The sequence below is a fragment of the Cryptomeria japonica genome, chromosome 1 (genome assembly GCF_030272615.1).
Source record: "Cryptomeria japonica chromosome 1, Sugi_1.0, whole genome shotgun sequence".
NCBI classification, from domain to species: domain Eukaryota; kingdom Viridiplantae; phylum Streptophyta; class Pinopsida; order Cupressales; family Cupressaceae; genus Cryptomeria; species Cryptomeria japonica.
In genome coordinates, this window is record NC_081405.1 from 708,045,745 (window position 1) to 708,068,304 (window position 22,560).

General features: G+C 35.8%; 1 protein-coding gene across 3 annotated transcripts in view; it reads left to right on the forward strand.

The window, feature by feature from the left end:
* LOC131062495 (transcription factor GTE6) overlaps window positions 1-22,560 on the forward strand; it is a 207,017-nt gene that overhangs the window by 165,204 nt on the left and 19,253 nt on the right. The gene's annotated exons all lie outside the window — the stretch shown is intronic.

The following is a 22,560-nucleotide window of genomic DNA, read 5'->3' on the forward strand; positions in this document are numbered from 1 at the left end:
AATGATCAATGACGACACTAGAAACTTCACCATTTCTAGTTGAGATAGTGTTACTTGATGTTATTTGGTTTTCCTTTGTGCCTACTCTTTGCTCTTTAGGGTTCTTGTTCCCCTTTGTTGGCTATTTGTACCTATTTCTTGACCACTTGTTTTGATGTTCCCCTATTGTTTCATATCTTTTGTATTTGTTCTTTCCTTTGGTGGGACTTTTAACTCTCTATTGTATATTGTTGTTCTCTTGAGTCCCATTGACCTACTAAAGGCCTCTATCTTATTCTTGGTGTCTCATTTGTTTCAACTTTGCATAATGCCCCCCCCCATTTTATTCCTCATGTACCTATCAGGTTCCACTTACTAAGTTTGTGCAAGTTGTTATGGTTGTGGGATTCGGCTTCTCACAATGCTCCTCCTCCCAACTTTGCTTTTCCTTTACCTTTCTTGTCTAAGATTCAAACTTTAACTACTGGTATGCCTCACTTTTGAACTTGGATCCCGAACAAGAGTAAGAGTTAAATGATACCTGTGACCTTTGAACTCTGATAGTCTTTCATTTTTGTACTATTCATTCCTACCTGCTCCTACATGATTAGGAGTACCAATACTGGCCGGTTTGATAAAGAAAGCACTACAAAAGGGGATTCTCCCACCCAAAACCATAGTCAAATCATTTCGGCGTAGATTCACATGCGACTACAAGAAAAGGATGAAGGCTGATTAAGTCAACCAATTCAAATGAAGTGATTAAAGAGAGCCATTGCTTACATACCATGACTAGTCACCTATTCCTTGGGCATCATCAATGCAATAGTTGTATCGATGGCTACTCATGATCTATGCATGGATCTAAGACATTGTTTTAAAATATTCTCTTATTAGTCATTGATTAGAAGGATATCAAAAGGAGGCATGTGTTTAAACGAGGATTATTTACTATTTTCCAAATTGAAACCCTAGTTGCCATCATTTTGAGCACCTACGTTCAGATTGTTAGTTTTGAGGACAAAGAGCCTTAGATTCATAGGAAGCTAGATGACAGAAACACTTTTGTTTTCACGAGGTAGAGGACAAAAGCCCTTTCCCTAGTCGCACTATTTTACTTTGGTCACAAACTATAGTTGCATTGACTTCATATGATTTGTTGTTGTTGGCTGAGCACATGATCTTAGATGAGTATACTTGGGGTATTTGCAGCATCTTTGAGTGTACCTCCAAGTGTTATTTCTATTGTTATCAAAGAGCTTGAAATGCATTCGTGACCCTTTGAATTTAAGGTTTGTGTATTGTATTTCCTATTAGGGTTGCTGCTATAGCAACAAGTTATATTAGGTTTAGGTTTATTTGATATAGGGAATTAATCATTGTATTTATAGGTTATGGTTGCTGCTATAGCAACGTTTGTTGGGTATTACAAAATTGTTTAATATAAGACTATGCATTTCGTGTTCAATGTTTGGCATTGTACCTTGTAATGGACACCCCGGAATGCCCAAAAACCATACCAATTGCTGCTAGGAATTTTATCAAACAGTTTGCATCCAACTCCTTATTTCTCCGTTTAATGTTTTAAATTCCCTTATGGCTCCGGAAATGAAATGTTGGTTTGTTTTACATAGAATTGAAATCACAGAATATGGACAAGAATGAAACTACAATAATATGCAATCTGAAAATTGAACTACTGCTGATAAGATGTTATTTTCAGATTTTAATAAAATCAAATACATGGCAGATTATCAACTCACTAATTATTCCAGCATTATTGACATAATACTCCAGCAATCATTTTCAATCTTGCTGCTACAGTGACATGAATAGTACTCGCGTGAATAGTAACCACGTGAATAGTACCCGCGTGAATAGTGTTGCAGCAATATTAATTTGTCTTCAACAGGTCCAATATCTTCATAAAATCATCTCCTCAAAATGGCATAAGCATCGGACAAGTAGGGAAGAAGATATGAACAAACATTAAATCTGCCTGTAGCTGGAAATGCACCCAATCTGCCTGATAATGAAGCTGATAGCAATGGATTCCAAAGGCCAAACCCTAGGGGAATGACGTCTAGAATGTCACAAGAGAGGATAGACGTCCTCTAATGCCAAGAACGGATCTGCAACTCACACATACCAATTCTTCTCATATTCAACATATCTAATGAAGCCACAAACGCTTTCTTTTATTCTTTTTCCAAGGGTCCACTCAACTCTCATGGGCAATGTGGGATAAAAGATGAGCAATATAAAACATATATTAAAATATTCACTTATGTCTCCCTTGGGTACAGATCCCCATAAAATAAATATTAGAGTAACACTTTAATATTTTACAATTAAATTAAATGTTACTTTAATAAAACTTCAGGCATTAAAATGTATTAGCAATCGGACTCCGAATAATGCGAGTGATAGCTCGTCGGAAAGCTCTCACCGAGGAGTATCAAATCCAAACACCAAAACTGGCCTCCACTATGTCCTGCTGACTTACTAAAAATAGTAAGTATGCCTGAAACTGAGTAAATCAACTTCGTTTTGGCCCAAACTAGAAATGACTAGGCCAAAACACTCCAGGATCCCCTTAAACCCTTCATTAGCCCTCGGGACCATGTAGAACAAGGCTAACGCACACACACTTGGTCAACTGCTAAAGTGGGGACATTACATACCTTTAGTTCATTATTGTTGCAGTTGCAACAATTGTTTCTACTATAGTCACATTCTATAATATTCTTAAAACTTTAATATAATAGTATACATCTTGCTGATGTGTAAATGTGAAGGACAATTTTAGGTCAATGTAATACAAGTCGGATTTATACAATAGATGATCTACAGCTTCTTTTACACTCTTGTACGTCCTATTTGAATCAAGGTATCAATGAATGCAAAGATAGTGAAAGAGAAAACTAGTTGTTAGTTTAGTGTTTCCATATTATTGTGTAAAGGAAAAAGGGCAAATTTTGGGTTTTTGGCTAGTTTTGGTTAAGTATTTAAACTATAAATTTATAAACTCTAAAATAATTTTGGTCAGGTTATTTCAGTGGTGCTAGAGTTGGTTTTCTTGCTAGTATGTGAAATCATGGGAGAAATTTGGAGTTTCCTAACAAAGGGGAATAATACAATAGAGAGCCAAGATGAAATACAAATTAGCCAAGATGAGTGAATAGGTTTGAAGAAGTGGCCAAGTTAATGGAGAAATATCAAAATCAATCTAACGTTGTAAGGGCAACTTTAATGTTTGAAAAGTATGTTAAAGTGGTAAGGAAAAGTCCAGTTACAAGAAGAGAAGATATTTCAATGATAGAAAACCAGATTTCATTGGAAGATCTTGACACATTGTTCTAGGATTATCAATAATAGGCGAATGATTATTAAGAATTTTAAGGGTGAGAGGAAAAAGAAACATAGGTAAGTACCAAAGAAGGTCAAGGGAGTGTCATGTCCCCTCCTTGATCGTTATATATATTTACTAAATGAAATAATTAATATAATAAAGACCAATGGATGATTATTTTTTTTTTATTTATTTATTAAATATTATTATTTAATTAATATTTATTAATATTTATTACTAAAAATATTGTTGAAATATTCAAATAAAAATAAATTAATATTATATTTATATATTACAAAAATAATATACATATTCTTAATTATAAACACAATGTATATATTTAAAATAATAAATATATAATTGTGAAGACCGGGGGAAATTTACTTTGTGTGTTGTATCTAATTTGATCTGCTTATTCAAGCACTATGACGATATGGGGAAAGCATCAATAATTGTGATACCCAAGGTGTCACGATTATGCCATTACCACTAAATATATCTTCTTTGAATGTATCGCTAATTAGCTGAATTGATTCTAATACCCGATGGCCAATTGATATTTACGATGGTATATGAATAAAGCATTTCATATTCTTACTATGAGAATTGGTCCCACTATAGAGACACATATATTCTCATCATCCAAATAATTATATCAAACGAATCCTTCAATAAGTTCTAAGATATCGTTGAATATGTCTATTCCATAAAGCCCGTAGAAACAAACATTAATCTATCAAAAATCCACGTACATTTTCATATTAACTCATCCTTATAGTAATCATTATAAGTATGTTTATTTTGATCAACGAGTGTCCCTAAGGCCATCGTATAACAACCGAACTCATGCTATTTGTATATAAGCAGTGATCTATATATAAACACACATCAATACCGATGGTTGACTTTATTAAGCCATGATTCGTATATTATAAACAAACACCAAAATATAGCGATTATAACAATAGAGGTATGATCTGTTAGGAAGTATCGCTTCTCTTTGGAAAGGCATGTCTTTTAAGGACATGCATATTTTGGAAGAGATATATGAAGATTAAGGAGAAAGGATAAAAAAAAAGGAAGAGAGAATAATACAGTAGTGACAGGTACGAATTTCCTTAATTTTCTGATTTAACATTTAATATGATAGCCAGCATTATTAATTAAAATCAAATATGTGCATCAATGAAAATAAATTAAGTGAACATTCTTAAATAAAATAATGACAATTAAAATGAGATATGTATATCTCTGTCAAACAGTATTAATTCACAGCACTGTCAAACATAACATATAAATATGTGCCTGTGTATACCTCCAAGGATACATAATAGTATAATACTCTTAAATTTGGGTTTGCACAAATTATTGTAATGCTGTGAATATAAAGGATAATAAATTGATTGTAATGAATGAACACTTCATGTTATATATTAACAAATATAAATAATGAACATTTAATTATATACATTAATAAATATAATTAATACTTATTTAATGTATATGTTAACAAATACAAGTAATTAATATTTTTATATATATATTAATGAATGGATAATTTAATATATATGTTAATAAATATAATTAATGTATATTTAATATATGTTAATGAATATTTTTATATTAAGGAATGGTTTTTAGGAATATGTGTAAACATATGTTAAATGGATATGTGAAAATATATGTTAATGAATACATATTAATGAACAATTAGGAATATACGTAATAAATAAAATGTGAATATTGGTTAATGAACATTTTTATGAAAATATGTTAGGGAATACATGTTAAATCAGGAATATGTAAATGTGGATTATAGAATGGAAAATAGTAATCAAATGCAAAAATGTATTATAAATGTGATTATATGATGGAGGCTATAGGGAGGAGACTCACTTAGTCTAAGGGAGGGATTATGATAATCCCTAGGGCAGTATATATACTGAAAACTGATATGCATATGTATGGCTTGGTTGATTAAACTCAACCAAGAAGAGACGGATCTGGCCGGTCCCCTCTGAGGACTTGGATGATGAAGGCATCACCCATGGCAAGGAATAGACAAGGGTCTTCCTTGGATGGCTTGGGTGTAAGAGGTTACACCCAAGATAGGATTCGAACTCATCTTCGATTTCCTGGAGGGCTTGGAACCAAGGGGTTCTAAGAGGGCGAGCTTCACGGCCGCCTAAGGACATCTTGGAACCAAGAGGGCGATCTTCATGGCCGCCTAAGGACATACTTTCGTATGGCATTCGTATCCTTTTTATTAGATGAAAATTATGATTATGTTAATTTAGTATTAAAGATAGATTGCAAATTAAAAAAATGGCTTATATATATATATATATATTCTAACAATTTGTTTTGCAGGACAGTAATCTTTAACTAGTAGGGACATTATAGGGAGGGATAAGAGGAGTCAAAACTAAAGGATAAGGAGATTATTGTGCACATGGTAGAGAGAAAATATTGTTGCAGAAGGAAGATCATTTAGAACTGGGGGCACAACCAAAATCAAAATATAAATCAATCTCAAAGACATGCTATTGCCCACACAAGAAGAGACATCTTGCACCTTCTCAAATGACCACATCATGAATTGCTAAAAAGAAGATGAATGGAGAAACTAGAAATGAGTTGAGAAGACAAAAAAATTGTTTCTCATACAAAGAATCTTGGGAACTGTAGTGTCCCCTTCCTAATTTGACCTAGAATTTTCCCTAGAATCATAATTGCAACAAATTAGGGTTAGGGTTACATCTTACCAACTAAATATTTCCTTAAATAATGTGATCCTAGATTTGAATCCTGCAATCATAACATAAGCAACATATACAAATATATATGTTTAATCATTAGGGTTAGACAAGACCATATCATGTTCATATACTATCAATAATATTATACAAGCATATTAGGGTTTGGAGGAAGAGACATGATGGGTCCACCCAAAGCCATTTCTACATTAAGCACGAGAATGGAGGGAATAATAGACTCCTCTTGGCCTCGATGGGCAATCAATAAGGACATCCACCGAGGTGGCCTACTTAGTGGGTTGCTTGTACCTACTTTCCCCATCAATCTATCTTCTCCCTAAAGACAAGTGCCATCTTGGCGAGTTGGGTGGAGGTCATAAGTGGGTTCCTTTGCTCTTGTACATAGGTGCCCTCTGGTCCTAGGAGCCATTATGGTCAACTCAAGGATGGCCTACTTAGCCCTCCTAAACCCCTTTTGCTTTCACCCCAGGCCCTTCCTACAAGATGGGATTCAAACAATCAAGCATATCTTATATTCTATAGGACCATACACTTAAGCATTATCTATTCTGCATAAGCAACAAGTGATTGTAAGAAGGATAATGCTGAGGAAGGCAGATCTAATATAATATCAGCATGTCGTATTATGCCTGATCTGAAAATGAATTCACTTTGGTGAATGTGCTGTTCAACCTTTATGAGTCCATATTGGACATAAGTGCTGTTGTGCTGAATGGTTCAATCTTCCTTGGCAAATGTATTTATTTACTGACTGTGCTTGGAATCTGATTCTGCTTGAGAGATTTGATGATGATCCTCTTCCATTAATTGCTTACTCTTTTTATACCTTCATATCTCATTGAGGAGACACATCTCTTTGGAAAGAGATATCCATTCAAATGGGTCATGTCTTTATTCAATTCACTATTCAGATCTGCACTTCTTATTATTCATTACAATGCTTATTTTCTATTCCCCAAGTCGATCTCCCTTGTATGTAATCCTCAAATGAAATCTTCTCCCCTTTATATCTTCCCATGTTAGGGAGAGTCACACCTCGTCATCATATCTGCCCTTTGCAAGGGTCACAACCTTTAATAATTATCACCCTATGAAAGAGTTACAACCTGCATCATTTCTGCACATTCCTTTCTACTTCCATTAATGCCTCCTTGTTTCACATGCTCCCTTCTTTCTTCTTCCTTCCCCCATCCTCCTCTCAAAGGAGGTTGTTTCCTTCCTTTTATATCTCATGTTTGAGGGAGTCACAAGTTTTTATTTCATGCCTTTTGACCTTTCATCAAACTTTATTTAATTTTAATTATATTTTGATTTTATTCTTTTATAGTTTAATTTTAATCTTACTTTTATGCTTTTTAATTTTAATTTTATTATTACAATTTATAATTAAACCCTATACAAAGAGGGGACATTACAATCCGCCCTGCCCAAGATTGCTTGTCCTCAAGCAATGTTAGTTTTAATTTTCTCAAACTGAGTCATCTACAAATATGAGGATCCCCCAAGTCAACCTTTGGGAATTTGTAATCATTCTTGTGATGTAATTGGCTTCTTCTATACGCTCTAAGATAATTTAGGAATTAGAGGTTCTACACCAAGTGATGTTTCTTTCATTATATTGGTTATGTCAACTTGTGCTAACATGTTAGACATGCTGGAAATAAATCAAGTCTAAACCAAACACAGAGCATACACATGAAAACACGAAGCATACACATGGATATATGCAAACATGGAGGATACATGCGAGTACACGTAGTGTTAGATTCCTTCTCATTGACTAGCATGATTCCTTGATTCATCTTTACCCTATAGGATGGCAAGATCATGCTTTGATACCATTTGTAATGTCCCCTTCCTAATTTGACCTCAAATTTGCCCTAGATTCACAATTGCAACAAATTAGGGTTAGGGTTACATCTTACCAAGTAAATATTTCCTTAAATAATGTGATCCTGGATTTGAATCCTACAATCATAACATAAGCAACATGTGTGTGTATGTGTATCATTAAAATTAGACAAGATCATATCATGTTCATACTTTCAATAATACTATACAAGCATATTAGGGTTTGGAGGAAGAGATGTGATGGGTTTGCTTGTTGATGTGTTTTTAATGACACCTTGAACACAAAATAAAAACTAAGTATTCTATCTTCTCTTGAACAAGGAAACCTCAAATGCTAAACAGTGTGATCAAATAAGGTAACCTCGAGATTTCTTTAGTCAGGCCTTGACGTGCAATTGGATAGTCTCAGTGAAATGGTGTGATTTTGTTGGTATCTGTAATGTCCCACCCCTAGTGGAACACTGAAATCTGAAACTGAGTAACCTGCTTGTGAGTTTTAATTTATTAAACTATGTTCTCCTATTATTTGGTGGTCTTTTAGAGATAGATAGAAGTTGCAGAAGATGTGTTTTCTATGATTTGTTTTGAAGTTTTGAAAGAGAGTGATAAATACTTTCTTTACATCAATGAAGCAAACTGAAAACTAAATTGAAAATTACATTCAAGTTTGTCTTTGTATCAGATTTCTATTGAAGATGAGTACATTAAGCACTTTGATATGAGTGCTATTGCAAAGCCAATTAAGTCTTAAAAACACTAACTACATACCCGGTAGCTTGATGTAGATAAAGTAAACTTGAAAGGTAGCACACAACCAAGATGCACACTCAGAAAATGAGGTGCTTACTCAGAAAAAGACTCACAGAGATCAGAAGTATAATCCTTTCCTCTTCAAATCGCTAACATATGATGGTCTGCTGAAGGCAATAATGATGGAATATATAAACTGTACTTTCCCCTTGAGATGGGGTTTGTTGTGAACTCCAAATCCTTGGATGGGATGGCTTGCTGATGGACTGTTTTTTACGTCTTTAAATAACCTTTAGACTGCTGCAACCTTCCAAAACTTGTCTGCTATATTGGGATGATTGTTTGACAATAAGGAACTGATGAGAAAGAAGGTTGTATTAGTATTGACCTTGCACAAGGAGAAGAGTGCGTTGGCTAGGCACACAAGCACCTCACTCAGCCAATCCGCAAATAACTTCAAACTGCTGTTCCAAATACCACTAAAGATTTTTGTATGGTATTCAACATCTAGACAAAGTGTTGCTGGTGACAAACACAACAACTATGGTGCTGAAAATTGTATTTCTTGAGCTCCCTCTACCTTGAATTGGTATGGCCACACAAGCAAATAGGTGGCTTCAGATTTGCTACAACTTATCCAACTTTGATGCCCAAAGGAAACTTCTAAAAATGAAGCTTCTCCTCACACCCTTGGCTGGTCTCTCACAGCTGTAGATGTGCAAACAATGGAGGTTTCCATCTCCAAATTTCTCAAAACCCTAAGGTTGCCAAGCTCCTCAAAGGAGACATGAAAGAGAAATGATATCCAAAAACATGAATAGAAATGAGTCTCCAATGCCCTTTAAATAACCTTTCTTCAGGTTGCCCTAATTAGGCTTGAAACCCTAACACCTCAATCAAATTTAATGAATTAAATAATAGTTACTTTATCCTCATAACAATTCTCCCACTTAGAACATAGACTTTATGTTACATGCTTTCTCCACTTATACTAACCTTTTATCTCTCTTCCCCATTCACTCTCTCACTAGGAATAGGTACATAGGAAAGGTGAAACTTAATATTATAAATATGTTTTAAGTGACCCAAGGAGAGATACAAAGTAATATGCATCAACTTTAATATCTCTTTTAATTTGTTTTTTTTTTCTCTCTTAATGGATACCTGGCAAGGAAGCACCTCACTCTCTCTCTAGACTCACGTATGCCTTTGAAGGAGATATTCTAGGGTTTAATGCAATTTTAGATTGGCAACTTGGAGATAACAATACCGTCAACTTATTCCACCCATGTTTACTCTAAAGTGCCCTTTGAAATAGGAGAAAATCACTAGTCCAATGTCCTCTGTCTGTCCTTATCAGTCTACGAGAACTTCGTTAATAGACTGATCCCGATCTGTTGATTTTGGCTAAGAAGGGGACATTACAGTATCATAAAGAGACTTACGCTTCGTTGGAACTAGAATATTGACTCGAACTTCAAATAAAGGACAAAAGGCTAAGGGTTGAGAGAGAAACCTAAGCTAACACCTAAGAATGCAAGAAATGATTGTTGACTTAGTGAAACCAAGCCATGAGGAAACAACTGCGCAAAGATGCTGCAATCTCAAAAGGGTACGCAATGATTTTCAAATCACTTATGCACATCATCACCATGAACAATGAGCATAGAGCAATTGAAGTTAAGATTTCAATATGAGTTCAAACTAACCATGCATTGCAATTCACAATCAACAAATTCCAAATGGTATGAACATATAGGCTTCACCATTAATCAAGAATAAGATCTTCCATTCAACTAATCAACTCCATGTAAACAAATCTAAAACTTGAGAAGTAGAAACCATGCAACATGTTGACACTCATATGAAGATCCACCATATCTTCAATGAAATCATATGTCAATTTCGACATAGTCTTGGTAACAATTTCTTGTCTCCTCTTACTTTAATCTATTCTGCTCTTTTACCTCCTAATTAACCTTTACAAATGAAAAGGCCAAGCCTTATAGACTTCCCAGTGACAAACCAAGGGCCTAGATTGATTTGAAATCAACGACCAATATTTGAACAATAAAACCCTAATGTGGAGTAGTTATATCTATTACCAGTTACATTTAATATTTGACCAATGATATGATTACAAGTCTTTGGACACATCCCTTTTTAGAACGGACCAGTGAGAAGTGAGGTGTGGTAAGGTATAATATTTAAATGTAATTCCACATGTCACTTTGTTCTTCCTTGGATGAGTCAAGTTCAATGAACTTCAACATGTCTACGTAGCATCACCTGATTAGTTGAGAATGATTAGGTGCCACATCAGCGTAGATATGCTTGATACTCAACATCATCATCTTTTCCTATGATTGATTGTGATAACTCATATTCTCAAATTGCATCATCTTCATCAAGTTTCCAACTTTGATTAACTCTTCTGAAATATCACAATGTCCTCATTGATCACATTTCATCTTCATGTTTTGGAATCTTCCTTGTTTTCGCTATCCCCGACTTTGATTTTCTCATCCTTGTTGTGTCTTGAACTTGTCCATCATTGATCCTCTTATAGAGTCCTTCACTTTGATCTTGGGAAATCCAAGGTCATTGTAGAATCTTCCTTGTAGAGAAATGTCTTGAACAGCTCCCTCTTTATCATCACCTTGTCATCAGCTTGAATTCCTTCTTGCATTGTGAATGCTTTCCTTCTTTGCATTGTTGTCCTCTTTGTATCCACTTCCTTGAACTTGAACTAGTTCTCTTACATGTGAAGTCCTTTCCATGTTCCATGCGCTTCCTTGCATCAATCCATGGATGAAACCTGAAAAGACAAGGAAAACACTTTGGATCATGATTATAAATGAAACCCTAGATTAGAGAAATGCAGGAAATTTTGATGAGGAAATGAAATTTCAAATCATGCATCCCAAAAGAAGTTAAAAAATCACTAATGATGGTCATCGTTCAACAGCAACATCACCAAATTTTTCTTCACAAACCCTCTTAAATCTGGAAATGACATCTCATACCTGGAATCTTGTCTCAAATCTGGAAATTGCATAAAGATTCTGGAAATAAAGTTCCAGGTCTGGAAATGCATGAGTTCAAGTCTGATTTATCCTCTCATTTGCTGGAATTCATCTCCTTAGGTCTGATATATTCTCTCTTGATCGGATTCCCTAAATCAAAATCACTTTCAACCTGATGCAAATTCGCACCAACCTGACCTTAATTCTGCCTTGAATGCATAAATTTGCTCATCAATTTGCCTATTTCTGATCTGAATCTGGTTTGGTGCAGGTCTGAATGTGGATGGATTGAAATTCGCGCTTGGATCTGATTGAATGAATTTGATGCAATCTGCCTGAGTTCGCTTTGATAAAAAATCACTTCAAAACTGTTAGAAAATCATCCTAAAATCAAATGCTGATTCGCCTCTTAGGTCTGCTACAAAATTTTCTTGTAGGTATTTGAATTGTTTGAATAAACGATGGAATGGTGCTCTTGACTTCTCTTATATAATCTTTCCACCTTTAGGAATCATAAAACATCAATGAGGCCGACCTAGATCATAATATGTTTGCATTTTAAATTGAATTAACCCCTATCAAGTTGGCTATGCTTGAAATCATTTGTTTTGCTTTTTAAAATTTGAAATTTCCCAATCCTAATCAGGTCGGCCTTCTTGAAGAGGGATTTTCATTAAATTGAATGCTATATATACAAGGTGGGGTGCTCAAATCCAAAATTCACCCTTGCATTCCAAAATAGAAATTCGAACTAGGTCTTCTTTGCTATGCAAATTCTCTGCCTTAGTTCATATGTTTCATTTTAAGTCTGGCCCTTTATTACTCCCTAACTCTCCCTTAGCGGGTTTAGCATGCAAGCAAGGACAACATTAAACACATTTGGGAGGCGGAGCAAGAATTTTATGGGTGCTAAAACGATGGTGAGCAGGAATTTTGAAGGGCACAAAAACGAGGGTGAGAAGGATTTTCCTTGGGTGCGATTCCATACTCTTCAAGGAATGTTGGGCGCATCTCTACATGGGAGAAGAAATGTTGAACACGTTACCACATGGGTGGAGAAATTTTGAGTGCTAATTCACCTTGGAGAGGAAATTTGGAGCACTTTTCCATATGGAGGAAAGATTTGCAATATTTGTAAATGTTGAAAGGAAATTCCTTGAGCACATTTCCACCTATGACAAGAAATTCGGCACACATTTCACGACTTGGAAGTGGAATCTTTTCATTTTCCTTGGATCCCACTAACAATTTCCACGTCACCCTTAGTGAATTTTCTTTAAAACATGGAATTCGTTACTCAACCAAGAACTTTCTATGGAAATGGCAACCTTGTCAAAGGATTTTCTAAAAAATTTCCTCCATTTTCCCCTCTTGTCAGAGTTGGAAAATACAACCTTGACAAGGAATTTTCCTTGCCAAGACATCAGATCCTTGGAATTTTGTCTCATTCTTCACACTTGCATTTTCCATATCTCACTTTCTTGACAATTTGTCCTAACAACATTGACAACTTTAACAATATTTCTTGCATTTTGACAACTTTATGCTTTGTCAAGTGAACCTTTATGAATTCCTTCATTATCTTGCTTTGCACTTCCTCATCTTAAAGGTTGCCTATCTATGGACCCTAGACTTAGATTTCCGATTAGAGATTACCCTTGGTCTTGAATTGGGACAAATTCCATTTCTACTCCCTAGAACAATTGCACATTTCTAATTTCAACCAAGGAATTTTCCTAGTCTAGCTGGTGGATTGCACGTTTAGTCCTTATCTTGGACTTGGAATTCCTGACTCGACCTACCCATCCAAGGATTGAACTTCAAACCTGCTTCATGGATTGACCTATGTATTCATTCGGATTGACAAGACATCACCTTCTTCCCCAAAGGCTAGGAGATGAAAACTATTGCCAAGCTAACTAAAACTTAGCAAAACAACTAAGCTAAGAAGCAAAAAGAGGGGGTCCCCATTTGCAAAGGGACAGTTTTGTCTTGACCGTGTGTGTTTGCAACACAACACTGTCCAAAGCCATTTCTACACTAAGCCAAAGAGTGGAGTGAATGCCAGAGCCCTCTTGGCCTCAGTGGGCAGTCAATAAGGACATCCATCGAAGTGGCCTACTTAGTGGGTTGCTTGTACTTGCTTTCCCCATAAATGTCACTTCTCACTAAAGACAAGTGCTATCTTTTAGAGTTGGGCGGAGGTCGTAAGTGGGTTCCTTGGCTCTTCTACATAATTGCCCTCTAGTCCTAGGAGCCATTATGGTCAACTCTAGGACAGCCTACTTACTTAGCCCTCTTAAACCCCTTTTGCTTACACCCTTGGCCCTTCTTAAAGATGGGATTCAGACAATGAAGCATATCTTATATTTTATAGGAACATACACTTAAGCATTATCTATTATGCATAAGCAACAAGTGATTGTAAGAAGTATAGTGCTGAGGGAGGCAGATCTGATATAGTATCAGCCTGTGGTATTATGTCTGATCTGAAAATGAGTTCACTTTGGTTTATATGTTGTTCAACCTCTATGAGTCAATCCTAGGCTAAAGTGCTGTTATTCTGAATGCTTCAATCTTCCTTGACAAATGTATTTATTTACTGACTGTACTTGGAATCTGATTCTGTTTGAGAGATTTGATCATGATCCTCTTCCATTAATTGCTTACTCTTTTTATACCTTCATATTCCAGTGAGGAGACACATCTCTTTGGAAAGAGACATCCATTCAAACGGTCATGTCTCCTCATTTCTGTCTTATCATTCAAATCAGATCTGCACTTTTGATTATTCATTACAATGCTTATTTTCTATTCCCCAAATTGATCTCTTTTGGATGTATTGCTCAAATGAAATCTTCTCCCCATTATATCTTCCCATGTGAGGGAGAGTCACACCTCTTCATCAAATCTGCCCTTTGCAAGGGTCACAACCTTTAATAATTATCACCCTTTGAAAGAGTTACAATCCTTCATCATTTCTGCCCATTCCGTTCTACTTCCATTAATCCCTCCTTGTTTCACATGCTCCCTTCTTTCTTCTTCCTCCCCTCATCCTCCTTTCAAATGAGGTTTACTTCTCTGTTTTATATCTCATGTTTGAGGGAGTCACAAGTTTTCATTTCATGCCTTTTAACCATTCATTAAACTTAATTAAATTTTAATTATATTTAATTTTATTCTTTTATATTTTAATTTTAATCTTATTTTTATTCTTTTGTATTTTAATATTATTATTATTTATAAATAAATCCTATTCAAAGAGGGGACATTACAGGAATTAGGCCACAAATGCCAGAGTAAAGGAGAGGAGAAAGGAAATAAAGAATTTGAAAAGGTTGATAAGGAGCCAGAAAAACAAAGGATGGAACATGAATCTTTGAGGAATGCACTTAAGCACAGTCAACCTGAAGAAGAAAGAAAGAAGAAAAATTAGATTTGCAAAAGTTTGAGAGAGAGCAAACCTTGGAGGAATCTGCAATGCAAATGGAATGTATGAAATTTGATAAAGTACTAGATATTTGTAAAAATGAGAGAAAAATCTATTTAGCCATAAAGAGGATGGCGCTAACTTAGTAGAAGCATTAACAGGGGAAGATTAGCACACTGAACGTTCCTATGATTGTAGATTGGGAAATCAAGTAGCTTATGAGATAGAGTTTTGGGAAAATACAAATAATTTGTAAGCTTTTGATAACTCACTCTTTGTGAGGGATGTTGAGACATCTTCTAGTTCTAATTGTGTAGCTTGCAATAGTAACAGAAATTTATTGCTTCTTGTTATATTGGGTTCAATTGGTTATCATCATGAGGAACATTACAAAAAAGATGGAAGAATTGAAATACGTCCTTCCATAAGAATCTGGAATCCAGGTAGTGGACCAAAACATGGGAATGTTGAAATCTTTGATAATAACAGAGATTAGTTGCTTGTTATATTAGATCCAATTTGTTAATATCATAGGGAGCATTACAAAAAAGATGGAAGAATTCAAATATGTCCTTCCATAAGAAAATGGAATCCAAGTAGTGGACAAAACATGGGAATGTCAAAATCTTTGATGGGTTTAATATAAATTTTGCTAATAGATGGAATAAGGTTCTACTCATGTTAGAACTAGTGAGCAAAAGTAGGGTATCAAGATGCAAATATAGACTTGGGAAGAGAAACTGCAAGTTACAAAACATAGACAACATCAAAGAGTTACAAAAAATGAAGACTGTTTAAAAGTTGGAGAAAAGGGGACAAGAAATAAAGGGACAGTTGGTGGTAAGGTTACTTCTAGAGGCAATGTGTTTTGGGAACAAGTCCCTCTAGGAAGGCTAAGTTCAATAGTTATGAAAGAGGCTGAGTTAAAGATGCATGAGAGAATTAAAAATAATCCTGACATTTTAGATCTAAAGCAACTCTCTAGCAACCTATTGATGTGTTTTTATGACACCTCGAACAAAGAATAAAATACCAAGTATTCTATCTTCTCTTGAACATGGAAACCTCAAATGCTGAATAATGTGATCAATAAGGCAACCCCAAGGTTTACAATGTGAACAATCGACTTTAATGTTGGATAGACTCGGTGGATATGATGTGATATTGTTGGTAATCACAAAGGGACTTAGCTGGAACGTGGAACACTTAACTAACTTGGAAAAAAGACAAAAAAATGAAAGGTTAAGGAAATCTAATCTAAAACTAAGCACAATGATGATAATAAATGATTTTTTGATAGATGAATTCCATAATCAAGCCTTGCTTCGCCATGAAGAAACAACTTCAAAAAACTGATGCAATCTCCAAAGGTAACAAAATACTTTCATATTGTAAGCATTCATCCAAATACCCAATATTGGCGCAATCCAAATGAACATTCACAATCGAACTATGCATTGCAATTTGCAATTGACAAATTACAAATGGTATGAACCAGAATTCCATCAAACATCTTCACATTTCTCCATCGTAATCAATGAACTTCAACTAACTTTGAGAAGTAACAAGAAGCCATGCAAAATGTAGAAACACAACACAAAGATCCACCATAGCTTCAATGAAAGTTATGTATTGATTTCAACATAGTCTTGGCAACAATCTCTAGCTTTTTCCTCCTACCCTATTGCTAATTGTTATCTATCAACTATTCATCTAATAACCTTTACAAATGAGAAGGAAAAGCCTTATATAGAGGTTTAGGTTACAAATGAAGGGCCAGGATTGATTGTGAATCAACGACCAAGATAATTCAATAGAAACCTGTTGTGACGTTTTCATACATTGCCCCATTGCAAATGGGGACCCCCACTTTTTTTTGCTTTCTAGGTTAGTAGTCTTTAGCTTAGTCATCTAGTAGTGTCTTTAGCTATTAACCTTTTACTTGAGGAGATATAGTGCCCCAGGTTGCCAGGAAATGAGCAAGTCATGTCTTTCTCTTTAGGATGAAATGAGTCGGTTAGTCCTCAACAACTTGGCAATGGACAATATATGATGGTCATTTCATTTGATCATCGTCATTTGAGATGGAAGAAATAATAAGCGTGTGGAGTTCGATCATGAAAATCGAGATGTTTGATGAATGCCAATCATGAGGAGACTTGGTTGATGATGGAGGACCCTTGAAATGAGTAAGGTAAGTGCCACAACTCACGAAATTGAACAAGAGAGGTCACTTCTTGTGACCCCTCAAAACCCCGACATGCCTTCACTCTCTATCCGTGACCCTTGAAAAGCCTGGCCATCTCATAGGTACTTCTAGTTGGGGTCTAAATCCTTGACCATTTGGTGACCACTTCCAGTTGCTTGTCATAAGTTAAATCAAGACTTTGAATAGGTCCTTATTTTGGTGAGGTTGGATGCTGATTGAGGTAAGTGGTTAAGGTTTTGAAGTTATTGCTATCTTATACTTGGTAAAGTTGCTAAGGGTGAGTGGAAAACACATTGAAATGATGTTGGAAGGAACTTCTAGTTCAAGGCCAAAAGTTCGACCTTCATATCACTGCCACTTCAAGGCAAAAACCCCGACCTACCTTTGCTTTCATTTCCAATGAGTGCCTAAATCTTTGACTTGCTAGGAGTAATTTCTAGTTATTGGTCCAAAGCCTGATCAAGGTGAGAGAGTCCTTATACTTGGCGAAATGAACATCTCTTGAGGTAAATGCTTGATGTTTTGAGAGATAATGATGACTGACATAGGTGAAATCGTCTTGCAAAGATTTGAAATGCTTTAAGCCATCTAATGGAACAAGCAAAATTGATATCTTTGAGTCACTATCAGTACACCCTAAGATGCACGACCACTGTCAGTGAGGGGTTAAAAGCCCGACCATTGTCAGTGCACCAAACCACGACCTTCTTTAGTAATTGCCAGTGCACATTCAAATCCCCGCCCAAGGGTAGAAGAGATAATGTCTAAGATGATGATGGGAAGATGACCTCAATGGATCAAATAAGATAGGACGGATTAAATGAGTGATCAACAAAGTTTGGAAGCATGTATATGATAGAGATTGGAAGCTTTCACTTCCCCCTAGGGCTTTAGCCACAAACAAGGAATTGTCAGTGCCTACCCAAAAACCTGACCTCCTAATAAGCATTGCAAGTCACCCCTTAAAACTATAAACTTCAAGTTTGAGACTAAAAGCCCAACCATTGTTAGTGCTTATCCAAAAGTCCAAACTATCAGTGCTCATCCAAAAGTCCGAATTGTCAGTACTCATCCAAAAGTCGGACCTGTCTTTGAGACTTCCAATCAGCCCTTAGAACCTCGCCCAAAGACATAATGAATGATGTTTATACTGCTAAAGAGGAGGAATGATTTCAATATGAAGGCAAGAAGGTGATCAGATTGTTAAGAGATGAAGTCACTTCCAATTGGAAGTGAAATTCACGAACTGCTAGTACCCTATCAAAACCGCCACCTGCTTGTCAACCGTGCTACTTGGCCATGAAAAGTCCAAACTTCTCGAGGATGACTGCTAGTTGGTGACCAAATCTCCGACTTGCTGGTAGTCACTTCCAGTGCATATCCAAGTCTTCGACCTATATAAGATGACTTCAAGCTGATGACAACAAGCCCAACCCTCATGCAAAGACTTCCACTTGGGGTCAAGAACCATGAACTTGAGTAACTTCTAGTTAGGGGCAAGATCTCCAACCTGTATTCACATAAGCTTCCAGTGGTATCCCAAATCCTCAATCAGTCTTTAGGTGACTTCCAATTGATACCTAAATCCACGCCTAAGAGAAGGAGTAGTTCAAATCAGAAATTCAACTCAAAATCAGACATGAATCAGACTTTGAAATGTGAAAATCAGTAATCAAATAAAGGGAATTCATTTCAGATTCTAAGAATGACATTGTTCTCTTCTATATCTTGATCAAGGTGTGTTTTCTTTTCAGGTTATGGAAGCAAGGGAGGAAGGACTTCATCACTTGAGGGAGATAAGGACATGCAAGAGATCAGCTCATGGTGTTCAAGCCTAAGGACGTAAGAAGACAAAGAAGACTTTGCAACATTGGGAAGATCAAGTATCCAAGATAAGCTGCTTCACAACATCGAATTTGCCAGGGTGTGGAGGATTCACATGTCAACATCAGCATGCTCAAAGCTAAGACAAGGAACATTGTAACCTTGCTAGAGAGAGGCATCATAACCTCAAGCAATACATATGCAATGATCAACATACTAAAGGCGAGCTTAGAGGGAGAGACTCAAAGTATGAAAGAACTTAGCAACAAATAATGAGGATCAGCTTAAAGATGGTGACAAAGCAAAGACAAGTGAGATAGGAGGCAAGGAGGAGTATGATCAATGCATTCATAGCATCAAGGAAAGACACTATAAAGCAAGTGTAGGGTGAAGTATCAAAGGAAGTCAACACATATACTTCACTCTTTCAGCATTACACTTCAAGCTAGTGGGGTATATGCAACGCGAGGATGCTAGCTTGCTTCATGAAGAAAGAGATTCCACCACATAGTAAAGATCAAGGACAAGTTCAAGACATCATAAGGAAGGATTTATTACAGAAGAGAAAGAGGATGCAAAGGTGATCAAGACAGGAGATAGTTATAGAAGAGTTAATCAAAGTTAGAAAGATTGATCCCCAAGGATGATGCAATTTGGGATAATCTCCTAATTTTGTCCCATTCAATTTGGGAATATCTCCTGATTTCATCTCATTCATGAATGAGCTTAGAAATGTTGAGTATCAAGAGATATGCATCAATCACTTACATTTGTGATGAGTTACAAGGATCAAGTGGCTAAGGTGGTGCCTAGTCATCACCTACCCAATCACATCATTCCAAGTCAAGGCATCCAGATTCATTGCACCTGACTCATCCATGGAGGCGGATAACCACCACATGTGGGCACAAAGTTCGATGTATGTACCCTCAACGTCTATTGTTCGATTATTCAAGGAAGGACATGTGTCCTATATTTTGTAATTTTATCATTGGTCAAGCATTAAATGCTTTGTAATGGGTGTAAAAAACCCTAATTAGGGTTTTTATCTTGTAATCATGGCCATTGATTGTGAATCAATATCAATCACTCATTGTAAAGAGCTATCTATATAAGGCTCAGTTTTCTCATTCGTAGAGTTTAATAGCAGGTTAATAGTTCAAGAATAGCAAGTGAATAATTCAATAGCAATTAGCAATTAGAAGTAGAGTAGGAGAAGGCAAGGATTGTTGCCAAAATTGTAAATAAACATCCTTTTCATTGAAGATATGGTGGAATGCGTTGTTTCTTCTACATAATTGCATGGTTTCTTGTTGGGTCCTCATGTTAGATGGTGATAATTAGATGGATGGAAGATCTTTGTGCATGATTAATGGTGAAGCTCCTATGTTCATACTACTAGTATTTCATTGATTATGAAGTATCTTGCATAATCAACTGAACTCATTTAGCCAAGCTTAACTTCAATTGATACATCTTCATTGATATGCATCATCTTGATGGTGTCTATGTTCGTGGTAGTGATTTGAACATCATATGCTTACCTTAGGAGATCACACCAAACTTTGTGGAGTTGTTGCTTTGCATGGCAAAGCAAAGTCTAGTTTGGTTTTTCACCAAAGATTGTCCATAGCTCTTGCAATTTTAGAGTTAGAATAGCTTCTAAACCCTATCTCTTTTGCTCATTTTTTTAAAGTAAAATTCCACGTTCCAGCAGCCTTCAAGCATTCATGTATCAACATAAGTCCACCTTGTGATTCCAGCAAAATCACATCATAACATCGAGTCTATCCAAGAACACGTCAAGACCTGATATTCAGAACCTTGGAGTCACCTCCTATGATGACAAAGTTTAGCATAAGAGGAGATTTTGTTCAAGAGAGGATAGAATACTTAGTATTTTATTCTGTGTTGCATAATGCATAAAAACACATCAACGAAACTCTAATGTCCCCACTTTGAAATAGAATTTTATGGTAAATATTAATAATAAAATTAAAATTTAAAAGAATAAAAATAAATTTAAATTGAAAATACAAAAGAATATAATTAAAAATTTAATTAAGTTAATGTATGGACAAAAGGCATGAAATGATAAGTTGTGACTCTCCCAAATATGAGGTATAAAAGGGAGAAGAGAGCCTCATTTGAGAGGGGATAATTTGGGGGTAATCAGAAGTGCAGAACTGACTTAAATAAGAAGTGCAGATCTGATTGTGAAAGGTTGTGTCCCTTTCAAAGGGCAGAAATAATGAAGAGTTGCACTCTCTCAAAGAGTGCTAATGGTGAAAGGGTGTGTCTCTTGCCAAAGGGCATACATGATGAAGAGGTGTGACCTCTCCCTCACATTGAGAGATATAAAGGAAAGGAATCAAAGCATCCAGTAACATTACCATCGATCAGTTTAGATCAGATCTGTTATTAAGTTGCAGGCAGTAACATAGCTGATCATCTGATAAATGATCACAGTTATACAGTAAATATAGTGGATACTACAATCTGATACATGAACATAATCAGATATAATAAGAATATAAATGTGATGGGAATTAATTCTATAATGATGATAACTTGAAATATAATGTGATGAATTTAACTTATAAAGCTGATAATGAATGTAATTTAATGCTGTCACAAAATCTGATATAACACAATAATATGGACAATATAAGGACTGATTAATATGATGGTATAATAATGCTAAACCAAGGGAACTTGTAACCCTTGCAAGACATTTATAAAATCATATCAATTGCAAACTCATTGCTTAATGTATGTGGGACCCTCTCTTAGGTACGCCACTCCATAGTGGATGCCTAACCCCTGCCACATGGAGCCAAGAGGGATGAAGCATTTGCTCTTGGGCTTAAGAGCAAAGGTGTTCCTGATGAGGGGGAACGGCATTAGGACACCTCACTGGGTACGCCACTCCATGATGGATGCTTAACACCTGCCACATGGAGCCAAGAGGGATGTAGCATCTGCTCTTGGGCCTAGGGTGGAGGGTCTCTTGGACACCCTATCCAGATAGCCTACCCTAGTGCACTAAGAATTGGATAATAAGGAATGGCAACTAACCTACAAATCTGATTTTATCTAACAAATCTAATACTAATGGAAAACAGTATACAAAGGTACTCCCATAAACTTAATTACCTATTTTAGATTTGGGGAAATTTAGGTTAATTTAAAGTATAAGTAATTAGGGGACATTACAAAAACCCTAATGTGGGTAGTTACAACTACTACCTACATTCACCTACTACCTACATTCATTGAATGTCCTCCAATGAGAAAATTACTTTGCTATGGATATATATCCCTTTTGAATGTGGACCAATGAGAAAATATGAGTTGTTGCA